The following is a 12,846-nucleotide window of genomic DNA, read 5'->3' on the forward strand; positions in this document are numbered from 1 at the left end:
TCAGAGCCAGTAGTTTCAGACCCGGCCCTTACCCCTGCCAACCCCACACACACCCTCAGCTTGTGGTTGTGGCAGAGGTAGGAGGGCCTCCAGGGACATTCCTGGGCCTGGTGAAACTAATCTGGGTTCTCTGTGCTGACAGCCTGGCTGCTCTCAGGGCCTTCTGGGAAGGGAGTTTTTAGAGAAGGAAATGGCTGTGGTGAGACAGAATGATGGAGCAACTTCTCGGGGATCTGGGTGGAAAGCCCCTTGCTCCTGGTGTGCTCTTGTGGCGGGATGTGGGGCAGGTGCTGGGGCCCGGCCCACCCTCCATCAGCATCAGAAAGTACCTGGTTTCACCAAGAGCAGAGGCAAGTCTTAGCTTGTGGAGCCTCAAGCCAGCCGCTGGCCACCTCTGGGCCACAGAACCTCCCTTTCCCCAGAACGGTTTCCCAGGGTCACGCAGAGGTTGATTCTCACCAGTTAAGTCTCTATTCTGCAGGGAAACAGCCTTTGGGGTTAACTCCTGATGCGCCGTGCGTCACGGGAGGTTGTTCCCCCTCCCTGGGTCTCGGGGCAGAGTGAGAGTGAGGTTGCGTCTGGCCCTGCAGTGGCATGACCTTGACAGCAAGATACTGTGACCAAGACAAGTGTTTTGTAAACTCTGGGGGTGGTCAGAAGACCGAGTCCTGTGGAGAGATGAATAGAAACAGCCAGGACAGTCAGAGGACTTGGTCATTGTTTACTGGAGGACGTGGAGGAGACCCAGCCTCACTCTGTTTCTGCTTCCTCATCGACAAGATGGGGACATTCCCCTTGGGCTTCTCCTTCTCTCTCTGTGAGACAGGAGGCTGGGCTCTACACTGCTGACTCTGCTTCCCAGCTGTGACTCTGGGCAAGCCGCTTCAGCTCTCTGTGTCTCAGTTTCCCCATCTGCCTCGTGGGCGTTTTACTGTCTCCATCCTCAGCGTTGCTGTGCTCAGACGGGTGAACAGGGAAGAAGGTGTAGATCTGGCCCAGTGTCATCTCCCCTGGCTCCCTGAGGAATCAGGCGTGGTGTTCCCATGTGGCGTGCGGGGAGTGGCCTTTGGAATCGTCTCCCTGGGGATCTGCTTGAAGACCTTCAGTGGCTCTCCACGCGGAAAAGGGATCAAGGACCAACCTCAGCCTCCATCCAAACCCTCTACCACTCATACAATTCTTCCCACTCTCCAAGACACACCAACAACCTTCTTCAAACAAGACTTGTGCTTTCCCTCCTCAGACCTTTAGCGATTTCTCAGTCCCAACTGCATCTGCCGTTGTCCCTCCAGATCTGCTCTTCCTCCAACTGTTCTCGAGATTCGAGAAGGATATCTCCCCTGCACCCAGAAGCTGCAGCCTGGAAACTGGGATGTACTACGCCCACCTCCTTTTCCCTCCCTCCCCACCTTTATACTAGCCCCGGCCGTGAAGTTCTGTTCCCTGAGAAACCATCCTCTGTGTCTCTCGAATGTACCCCAGGACCGTGTGGAACATGTGGGGACATTATGAAACAGCCGCACGCCTTCTCTGTTCTGGGCCCTGTTCTGACACTGGAGGCACAGGGGCGGGGCGGTCTTTACTCCCTGGGGGCGCCAGGCTGGTGAGCAGAGGCTCCTGTAACCACACGCCTGGACTTGCCTCTTCAGTCCCTTTACACTGTAAGCCTTTACACAGTATAACACAGTGAGACCTCTAAGCACAGGCTGAAGAGAACTGGACTGGCTGAGTCACCACGGGGAAGCCCTTTCTCGATAAGGGCCTCGTTTTGCCTTCTGCATACTGGTATGAAATTGATTTGAAGAAGGGAAAGTTCGGGGCTTTTCCAGTTCCAACAATCTTGAAAGCGATGTTTCTCCAGGCCAGGAAGCAGGGGGAGAAGGGAGACAGAGGCACAGCTGTTCAGACGCCCAAAGAGGAGGAGGTCCTGCTTCTGCCGGGCAAGCGCCAACTCCCTCGCCCTCACCTCTCCTCCCAAGAAGGGTGTACACCCCTTTGCAAAGCCTTGTGTAGAACAGAGAGGCTGCTGGTTAGCTCCATCCCTAAGCCCTGCTGGGCCTTCTGACTGGCCCACAGCCGGACCTGGCTGGGGACTGGTTGCTTCTCTAACGTTGGCAAGGAAGCTGGTGTCCAGCCTGGGGAAGGAGAACTCTGGACCTCTGCCCAGTGGCTGCTGCAGCAGAGGGTTCTCGTGTTAGATAGACTTGGGTTCGAACCCCAGATCTGCCACTGTTCAGCTGTGAGGCTGTGGCAGTGAATTTTGTATACCAATATGACTGGTCCACAGCTTTCCCAGGCAGCCTTGGACTTGGCCTGGAAACTAACCCATTGGCTCTGCCCGGTGTCCAGCTGGCCGACTCGCCCTGCAGATCTTGCAACTTCCTGGCCTTCATAATTGTGTAAGTCGATTCTTAATAATAAATCTCTTATAGCTAGAATATTAAACATCAGCGTGTAAAATATAAGTATATATGTATGGAGATACAATTGATATGTACATTTATATAAATGTGTGGGCATATATATATATATAAACTATCTCTACTCTATTAGTTCTGTTTTCCTGACTAAAACAGAAGCTTTGGGCAATTTTCTTGCTCACTCTGAGACTCTATTTTGAAATTTGTAAAAAATAGAAATGACAATTTATTGCATAAGTCCCACTTCCCTGCTTTAGGATTCTCATTATTTACTGAAAAGAAATCGAAACCTTCTTTGCAAGCAGTTCAGTGCTCCCCTCTGCCCTGGCCCGGCCGGCCAAGCCTCGCTTTCCCGTCACTTGGTGGATGCTCCAGCTGGACCGCTCCCTCTCCAAGCCCACACCTTCCGTCCAGCTGCTCCCTCCTCTGAACCACATGCCTTCTCTTTTGTCTGCTTGGTGAACTGTCACACACCCCAGGGCCCATTTCCAAAAAGTCCTCCTCCCAGGGCCTCCCCCGACTCCCTTAGGGAGAGGTCTGTGCCTGCACAGTGCCTGGCACACCCCCTGGCTGTCATGTTATCTGCACCATGTTGGGGCTGGGGCCTGTGCATCTGCCTTCCCAGACTACACGCCCCTAGAAGGCCTGACTCCAATCACTTGTCTCTGTCCGTAAGAGTGGTAGTTTGCCCTGGCTGGGTGATTCGGTTGGTTGGAGCATTGTCCTGCACACCAAAAGGCTGCAGGTTCAGTTCCCAGTCAGGGCACATACTGAGGCTGTGGGTTTGATCGCTGGTGCGGGGCGCATGGGAGGCAGCCATCAATGTATCTCTTTCACATTGATGTTTCTGTCTCTCCCTTCCTCTCTCTGTAGATTTAATGAACGCATCTTTGTGTGAGGACTGAAAAAACAGAGTGGTGGTTTCCCCGTCTTTGTGTTGGTTCAGCATTTTTCAGTTTATGAAGCGCTTTCAGACTCATGATTTCACTTAAGCACACAGAGCCAGGATTAAAGCCTCCAGTTCACTGCCTCCCCCCGCCCCCAGGGCTTTTTCAGGAAGGAGAGCTCAGGTGGGGAATGGTGCTTGTTTTTTTGGCTTCAGTGGCCTGCCGCTCAGCAAGGGCTAAAAAGGCAAGGCCAGCTGGGTTTGGAGAGGGTGGAGCCCAGGCTGGCAGAGGGTGCAAGGGCAGATGGAGGCCACAGGAGAGGGCCAGGTCTGATTCCAGATGTTCTGTGGGTTTTTGGGCAGCTCTCCCCTCTTCTCCATCTGTAATCTCTTTAGCTCCATAAAACGCAGCTCTGAGGGCCAATGTGGAACAAATAAGGGGTGAGCGCCCTGGGAATGAAATGGACTGAAGAAACTCCATAGGTACAGCAAATATATGAACCTAAATATGTTCAAACACTTCAACTCTTCCCACCTTTCTGACAAGGGGTCTGTTGTTAGAACCCCCTCCCCAGGTCCATAGTATCCAAAGACTCCTCATCAGAACCCAGAGATGCTCTCCAAAGGGCCTAGAGAACCTTCCACTGGGACCCAGGAACCCCTGAATGGGGTTGAGACCCCCCTGAGGGTCAAAAGATACCTACCCCACTTCAGGGTGTGCGAGCCAGGTGCTCAGGGCTTGGGGCTTCCTACAGGTTATAGGTCTTCCTGATGGAGGTGCCCACGTGCCCTGGAGAGGCTGGCACAGCCCTTGTGGGGGGCTTATGCTCCATTTCATTCAAAAGCAGTCCTGCTTGCAGCCTCAAGGGCTCGGAACTGCCAGCAGAGCTGGGAACACTGCTTGGGGCTCCTGGGGTTCAGCCTGGAGTTCAACATCCCCAAATCGAAAATATCTCTTGGACCATTCTCATGTTCCTCCAGGAAGTTGTTTCCCAGGAAAGTCCCTCGGGTTTCTGATATCCCAGGGATGGTCTGGCTCGCAGCAAAGCTGGGAAAGACACTGGCAGTTTTCCTCCATGATCTCACCAGATAGCTGAGTCCAAAGATGGGTTCTGGTTTGTATCTGACTTGCTGTGTGGCCATGGGTGACTCATTTGGACTTCCTGGGTTTAGGTTTGCTTCCGAACGGGAACAAGGGCCCTACCTCCCAGGGGGTCCAGCAAGATCAAAGGTGCAGCAATTCTTTGTTGTTGACGTTTGAATGATGGGTGAAAAACTGATGGGAGGGGAGGCATGAGGCAGCGGGCTGGGAGTCAGATCCCTCTTATGTCTAGATGGGTGGTTATTGGCCTGCTCTAGTGTTTAGCGTCTGTCCTCTCAGCCGGATGGTGGGCTCCTTGCAGGAACCCTTCCTGGTCTGTTTTCCAGAGGCCAACATGGGGCCTGACCCGTAGGTGCTAAATAACTGTTTTGCATCACCTGGCAAGTTCTTTGGAGTCTCAGCTGCCTCCCTGGTTACTGGTTCTCCTGAAGACAGAGGACGAGGCCTACAAGTGTGAGGCGTCTGCAATAAATGTTTTTCGTGAAGGGCTTTACCTGAGATTGGAGATGAGATGGGCCCACTTGGGACTTGGGAGGCTCCGGCGCTCCCAGGTGCCTGTGCGGCCTGTTGCATGGACCCTGCTCTTTCTGGCCTAGGAGTCTTCAGCTGTGGCTGGGCAACTCAGCGGTCAGCTCAGACCCTTGCTGTCTCCCGTCTGCCTCTGTAGCCCTACTCCTTGCACTCACACACACACTCCCCTCCCTGCTGTCTGCCACATGGAAGTCACCTTTTTTTAACAGGCCTGGTCTTTTTTGCCTCCAGGCCTTTGCACAGGTTGATCCCTCAGTGGGGATGCACACCCCATTCTCTACCTGGAAGACGCAAGACACAGTTCAGCTCCATGTTCTTCCTACCCAGAAGCCTCCGGGCCACAGCAGGCCATCAGTTGCTCCCTCCTTGGAACCCACAACACCCTCCTGGGTATCCTTCTCTTTATGCAGAGCAGTACCTACCACTAGGCTGTGATTAATCTTCCTGTCTGTCCCCCAACCCCACAACTGGCTGGGAACTACTTGAAGGCAGGGGTCAGCTCAGTCGCTGCTCTGGAGCCCGTGTACAGCACAAGACCTAGCATCAGCAGAGATCCTAGACAGTCTGGGGCCCAGTTTTCCTGGCAGGAGAAACTGTGTTGCGGCTTGCACAGTGCCCCACCTATCCCAAGCACTATGAGGAAGAACGATCAAAGACCAGGACACTCACCTTCCAGGAAATTGAGGCCCATAGAGGGGTAGGGATTTGCCCAAAATCCCATAGCACACCAGTGACCAAGTTGGGCCCAAACCCTAGGGGTCCTGATGCTTGGTCCCCAGCTCTAGGATGTAGTAGCCTTGCACAGTGCCCCTGCATTAAGCCAGGGTACCTGGAGGCCCCAGGGGCCCAGGCCCTGCAGCTGCTCACTCCACGCTGGCTCAGTCCTTCTGACTGGGCACTCAGCCAACTGTAGCACGAGGCTCTGGCTGCCACTGCTAAAGGTCACTGTCAGCAGTTTGGGGAGGTGGCCAGACCACTTCCCTGTGCGTGGTTCACACACAATAAGGCCTAGAGCAGCATCTCCACTGGACTATGGGCTGTGAAACCGGCCTTCCAGCTGGACAGAGTCCTTGTCAACCTGATCAGAACCCTATTAAACCTGAGTAACAATACGAAGCACACAGAGCAAGGCCCGGCGTGGAATATGCACTCAACAAACAGCCATTAGCATAACATCATTATTATTACCATGATGATGAGGAACGTAACACATATAGCACAGTAACTGAAGGCACGGGTCCTGAGATGGGCCAGTCAGGGTGCAAATCCAGGCCCCACCACTTACCAAGTAAAGCAAGATACTTAACTTCTTCCTGCCTCAGTTTCTGAGGATTTAAGATAGGGTCCTGGGAGAATTAAATCAGTTAATGTGTACAAGGAAGTTAGAGTGGGGCCCAGACAGAGTGATCACTGAGTCTTCACTGTTGTTACTACTATTAAGTAGCCCACATCCAAGGACTCATAGAGCAAGCAGCCTCTGCCCTGGCCTCTCTCCATCCCAGCTCCCCTCAACATTGAAACACAAATTGACCGCATCATTTCTTCCCTGTTTGCAAAGCTTCGATCACTGGCTCTAAGACATGTGTCTACCACCTTGGCATGAGAGTAAAGCCTGCCCCTCCTTGGCCCTGCCTGCTGCCCAGCCTCATCTCCCAGCCCCTACCCCTCCTCCCATGCTCTGGCCGTGACGAGTACTGGCCGTCCCTGGACCACATGGTGCGTTTTCATGCCTCCGTGCCTGGTGCAAGCTAGAGTCTTTCCCCTTCACCATCTGGCAATGTCCTGCTCAACTTCCAAGGCCCAGTTCAGGTGGCGACTCGAGCAAGCTTTCCCCAGGGCACCCAAAGTGATCCCACCATGTCACCCAACACTGCAATTACCTGTCAGCATGGGAGTCTCTCCGGACTGTACCCTGCGCTTCTCATACCCTCGGTGTCTGGTTCAGTGCCAGCAGGCAGGAGGCAGGAGCCTGATGTTTGCTGAAGCAGTGAGGGCCTTCCAACCGTCCATCTAGACATGCAGCTCCGGGCCGTCCCTCAGCTTAGGCACTGGGGAGCAGAGGAGACTGGGACCTACTCTTTGTCCTTCAAGAAGCCCCAGTCATTTGGGGAAGTAGTATGAGTCCATGTAGTTACAAATAAAAAGGTGCCCAGGTGGCTTGAGTGGCATATGGGCCCAATCACGTTTCCAGGAGATGAACCGGAGGTTGCCAGGTGGGCACGAAGAGGAGACAGCAAGGAGAGGTAGGGTGGTTGCTATACCAGAGCGTAAAATGCAAGGAGGAGACAAAGCTGGACGGGGTGACATGCAGTAAGGTGAGAGCTGGACTTAACCCTGCAGCACCCATTCCTAAAGTTTGTAGTCTCAGGCCTGACTCTGGTGCCCGTCACCGAAGGAGCCGCTGCGGCTAGGCGCGTGAAATATGCCAACTGGCCAGGCCTAGGTCAATTGACCAGCCCTTTCGTTGGTGTCCAAAGGGAAGTCAGGGTTCTGATACCCAAAGGAGGAAGGACAGATGCTGAGCAGGTTGAATACAAATCAGAGCCAGCACCCAAAGCAGGCATTTTATTCTTTCCACCAGACTATTAACTTGAGGAGGGTAGGACCATATCAACACTATTCATTGATAAATCCCTAACACCTAGTATAGTGCTTGGAATGTAGCAGGGGCCTAATCAATATTTAAGTGAATAAATACATGTCTTGGTAAACAAAATAGTTTAGCTACATAGTTTGAATCAGGATGATTTTGGTTGCAAGTGACAGAAAACCAGCTTAAATAAAGGAAATTTTTTGGTTCATACAAATGGAACGTCTGGTGGAGCCTGGCAGTCGGGCACTTTTGACTCCATTCCTCTGCTGCTCTCCTAGCTCTGTATCCTCAGTATCAGCCTCAGGCTGGCTTTCCTTGGGGTAGCAAAATGGCTGCAGCAGTTCCAGACCTCACATCTACATGCTATACTATTTGGAGCCGTTGGGAGATTAGAGAGAATCTGTATTTCAGAATTCCCAGTCCTGAGACTCACTGTGGACTGAGTGAGGTCATCTGCCCGTCTGTGAACCGACTACCAGTGGCAGGGCTAGTTTACTGGCTGGCTCTTCTTAGTCCTGCACCTCACCCTCCAAATGGGGGACAGGAGGGATTAGAAGCAGCTTCCCTGAAAGCATGCGCATTCCCAGTGGGGAATGAGACTTGGGAGTCCTCAAGGAAAAAGCAGTCTAGACCCTGGGGAGGTGACCCATAGGAATCTTACTCCATTGCATCCCCTGAACTGCATGGCATAGACAAGGGCTGCAGGGGTTAAGAGGGGAAGGCGGTGAGGAAGAGTTGCAGCAGCAGCCAGGGAAGGGAGGCTTCATGGGGGAGGACAAGAATCTGAACTAAACCTTGAGGAGAGGACAGATTTAGGCCATGGGAAGTACGGGTGGGTAGAGAGGGTGAAAGGACATCCCATGATGCACTCAGCATGTTCCGTGTGCCAAGCTTCATGCCAAACCTTCTGTATGTGGTATCTCAGTGAATCCTCACAGTGACCTGTGAGGTTAATGCCATCATCTCCATCTTGCAGAGGAGAAACTGAAACCCGGCCCAGAGGTGTTGGAGACTTGGACCCGGCTGGCCCGGCTCTGGAGCTCCGGTGCCAGCGAGTGAAGAGGGGTTGGCTGGGAAGCTTGTGCACTAGTGGAGTGGCCTGACCTCAAAGGTCATCACCAGGTAGTTGAGTGTGAAGCTAGGTTCCAGAGCCTCAGCACCCAACCTGTGTTCACGCTGTCTCCTCTCCCTGGAACTCCTTTTCTAGCCACCGAATCCAAATCCTGCCCCTTCCTGGCCCAGTGCAAGGCCTGAGCCCCACAGAGCATGATAACACCTGGCAGTGTTGAACGGCGGATGGGACTGTATTCTCACTAGACTTCTGTGAGCTCCTTACAAACTGCACTTCATCTTGGTACCTTTGGGGCCTGAGACAGTGAACTTCCCTTTACAGTTGCCATGGTGACCTCCTCTGAGGGCTGGAGGAACAGCATAAACACAGAATGTTAGAGCCCTCAGAGATGGTCTAATCTTCTCACTTTCTGGGAGGAGAAACTGAGGCCCAGAGAGGTTGACACTTGTTCAAGGAAGTAGTGGAGCCTAGAACCCAGGAGTCTGGACTCCCAAAATAATGTGGCTAGAACGTTGTTAGTGCTAGAGCCAGGATGAGTTCAAATCCCAGCTTCCCTATGCTCTGGCTGTGTGACCTGGGCAAGTGACTTAACCTCTCTGAGCTTCATTCCCTCATTTGGGTAGAGGGGTTGTAAGGGAGCCTACCTCCCAGGGCTGTTTTGAGAAATACCTGAATTAGTCCTGATAGAGCTCCCAGAATAGAACCTGGCACCTGATGGTTCTTCAGGAATCCTATCAGTTATGACCTGTGAGACACAGTGATGCCGGCCCTGCCCAGTAGGGCCACTGGGGTCCCCTCCACTTCCACACCCCTGCCTACATGCCTTCCCTTCAGAGTAGCTGAGACAAAAAGGAAGTCACTGTGATCTTGGGGTGGGGGTAAGAATCCCCTCTTTTGGAGTCCTGGCTTGGGCTAAGAGGACTCCTCTGTAGGTCAGGGTACCCCCACCCTCACCCTGGTGCCCCACTGGCCTGAAGCCACCAAGGCCAGACTCTGAGTCGCCTGTTTCTGGCTCCCGCTGACAGGTGTGGGGAAACTGCGGACCTAGGAGGGCTCAGGCTGGAGCCAGGCCAAGGCCTCAGCCTTGAGGGCAACAGTGCAGCCCCTCACAGCCCCAGGGCTGGCCAGGACAGCAGCGGGAATGATAGCGCGGCAGACACCCAGAATGTAAAGTCCTTTGTCCTTGGGGGGAAGATGCTCCAGGGTCAGAGGGCACAATTCTAGGACTGGCCACCCAGAAGCCTTACTAGGCTGTCCCTTTCAAGAGTCCCTGCCTAGCCCCTGCTCCTATGAGCCCCTGACCCCCAAGTGTGAAGGCACCTAGGCTGGTGTTCAGATCCCAGCCTGACCGGGAGGTGGTGGCCAAGCTACTCCACTCCTGCGAGCTCGCTTTCTCGCCTGTGCAATGGGGATAATGATGCCTTCTTCAGAATTAGCCAGAATCTTGTATCACACGTCAGCTCCTCACCCAGTAGGTGCTCTCTTGGCTGGGCCATTGCCAGGGCAGCAAGGGTCAGGACTGAGGCACGATTCCTTTGGAAGTTTGCCAAGCTCTGACCTTAGCCATCCACGACAGAAGTCAGGCCTTCTGATCCACCGGGACTCCCAAAACCTGGGCTCGGTCCAGGTTCCGCCCCTCACTAGGCAGCCTATTATGTGTCACTCACATCCTATGATCCTGTTTCTCATCTGCAGACTAGGCACACTAAACCTACAGTGTTTACTGATTCAGCAAATTTATTCTTGTCTGTGTCCTGGGCCCTGGGGACCCAGGAACAAAGATGCATGAGACAGCACCTGCCTTCAAGGACCTCCACTGCAGGAGGGGAGGCATATAAAACCGGAGACACGTGCGTGGAGAGCCGTAAGAACAGAGCAGGGAGTAGTCAGCTTAGCGCAGGCGGGCAGAGGGAGGCTTCAGAGGGGGGAACATCTAAGCAACCAAGGCAAGTCACTGGGGACAGTTTTTGTGTCAAATAAATGTTTGAAAAACTGGGCTGCCTTTACCTGCTGGGCTACTACCGGAATCCTTCCTGTTCCTGTGGAAAACAAAGAAATGCCCTAGAAACCCAGCCCCTGGCCAAGAGTTCCTGGAAGTGGGGGTGGGGGTTGAGGGCGGGGTTTCTTTGAACTGAAGGAATGCCGCTAGTCTCCTGGAGAGTTGGTGGCAATGAACTTCTCTGACTTCCTTCATTCATTCCGTCAGATACCAGTGCCTCCTCCTGACCCCGCGCTTCCAGATGGGGAAGAAGGCAAGAGGCAGACGCAGACATGGCTCCCCTTCCGGCTGAAGAGGACAAACGAATAGTCACCACTCAGCACAGCCATCCTGGGAGCCACTGCTGAGCGCACGTGCTCATCCTGAAAACATTAGCTTTTGTTTTTGCCTGTTTAATTACGTGACACATCAAACACAGAAAAATTAGTAAGACCCAAGAAAAATTTGAAATAAAATCTCCCTTAGTTTCACTACTCAGCTATGACCCCAGTTTATAGTTTCACCCACAACCTTCCAGATGCTTTTCTATGTACACAACCTTAAAGAACCTTAAAAATACTAACCCCAATGTGGGGTGGACCTTGGAGCAGAAAGAATAATATTAATGGAAGAACTGGTAAAAAACAAATCGAACCTAGTAATATACCCACGTTAATAATCTCTCAGCTCTGACCGGTGTACCACTTACGTAAGACATTAACCTTAGGGAAGCCAGATGTATACAGAAACTCTCTGTACTACTATCCTTAGTACTTTTTTGGTAAACTTAAAATGATTCCAAAATAAAAAGCTTCCTTTTAAAAATGGACCCATTCTCTATTGTTTTATAACCGGTTTATTCACGCAGTAGTTAATCATGAAACCCTTGTCTTGAAATGATCTACAGCACTTCAGGCTCGCGTACTATTCCATCCCGTGAATGAATCATAGCTGATCTCCCCCACGGTTGGAAGTTTAGGTTGTTTCCAGTTCTTATCCTGTAATACAAAATGCTGCGCGTACTTAGTCATTTCCTTAGGACACATGAACAAAGTGGAATCGCTGAGCCCGAGCTGCTGGCGGGGGAACACAGACCGTGTGCCGCTGGCCGTCACTCTGCCACCCACAGATGGGTGCTGTGACCCTCAGTTTGCAGATGAGCTCCCTGAGGCCTAGAGGTTAAGTGTCTCCTCTGCTATCAGTGCCAAGACCTAATCACAGTAACTTGTCACCCCGGAACGCATGCCTAGATCATTGGGTGTGTGGACAGCTGACAAAAACACTGAGGGCTTCCTTTCTTGAGTCTCACAGAAGAGGGGCACCTAGTTCACGGTGGAAGCACTGATGCGGTGTGTTTGGGAGGAGGGCGGAGGGCACACGGGCTGTCAGCTCTGTGTGCACATCCTTGTATCCTGCTCTTCTCTTGTCCCTAGGCTTGGTTTGAAAACACTATATTTCTAACCAGACGTGGATGAAAGCAGCCCTGAGTGCCCACGGCCACTGCACCTTCCCTCGGGGAGCCTGCCCTCGGCCTGGAACGCCCCACCCTGCACGTGGAGGCCCCCCAGGCCCCGCCTCCTCCACCCTCTTCTCTGCAGTCTGAGCTCCTGCACCACATGAGCCCTTTCTGTACACTGTTTGTTTTCCAAAATAGACTCGAGGCAGTTTACAACCCACATGAAAGCAGGAAAACACTACACAGAAAACGGAGGAGACTGGGCGAGCTGGGGTGAGGATTTTATTAAGAAACCCTGGCAGAGGAAAGCACAGAGACTGAACACAGGGGAGTTTCCTCACAGCCGGGGCAGAAAGGAAACAGTAGAAAATGGAGCATTTCTTACCTCGTCTAAGAATGCAGACCAACTAAATAGGAAGCAGAATTATCTCCTAGCGGGAAACTCAGCGAGGTTTGTCCCCAAAGTTTATCTGAGGGGCACCATACAATGGTATGACTGGAGGGTGACTTGGACAGGACCTGGGCCTGTCTTGTCCAGCCCTCATTCTCTGACACCGTGTCTTTCTCCGCCCGCCTCTTCTCTGCTGGGGGCACCTCACCTGGACGGGGCATCTGAAAGGGGCCGTGTGTGAGACGCTCATCGTCCATTGCCCGGGACAACGCTGAACACACAGTGGCCGCACTTCCACGTGAGCAGGACAGCGTTCCCTCTGGGGTTATGAGTCATGCCATGCCATGAGGCGTATGGTGACTCAGAGCCAACACACACACCCTCCTGTTGTCACCCTTTCTGGAACTAGGCCAGGGG

At 52.9% G+C, this 12,846-nt stretch overlaps 1 long non-coding RNA gene across 1 annotated transcript; it reads left to right on the plus strand.

Moving 5' to 3' along the window:
* Window positions 1–676: 676 nt before the first annotated feature.
* Window positions 677–11,407, plus strand: LOC118500559. Its single transcript, XR_004903126.1, has 2 exons — window positions 677–2,399; window positions 8,509–11,407. It is a non-coding gene; the product is annotated as an uncharacterized LOC118500559 (long non-coding RNA).
* Window positions 11,408–12,846: the final 1,439 nt, after the last annotated feature.

This window comes from Phyllostomus discolor, chromosome 5, assembly GCF_004126475.2.
Source record: "Phyllostomus discolor isolate MPI-MPIP mPhyDis1 chromosome 5, mPhyDis1.pri.v3, whole genome shotgun sequence".
NCBI lineage: Eukaryota > Metazoa > Chordata > Mammalia > Chiroptera > Phyllostomidae > Phyllostomus > Phyllostomus discolor.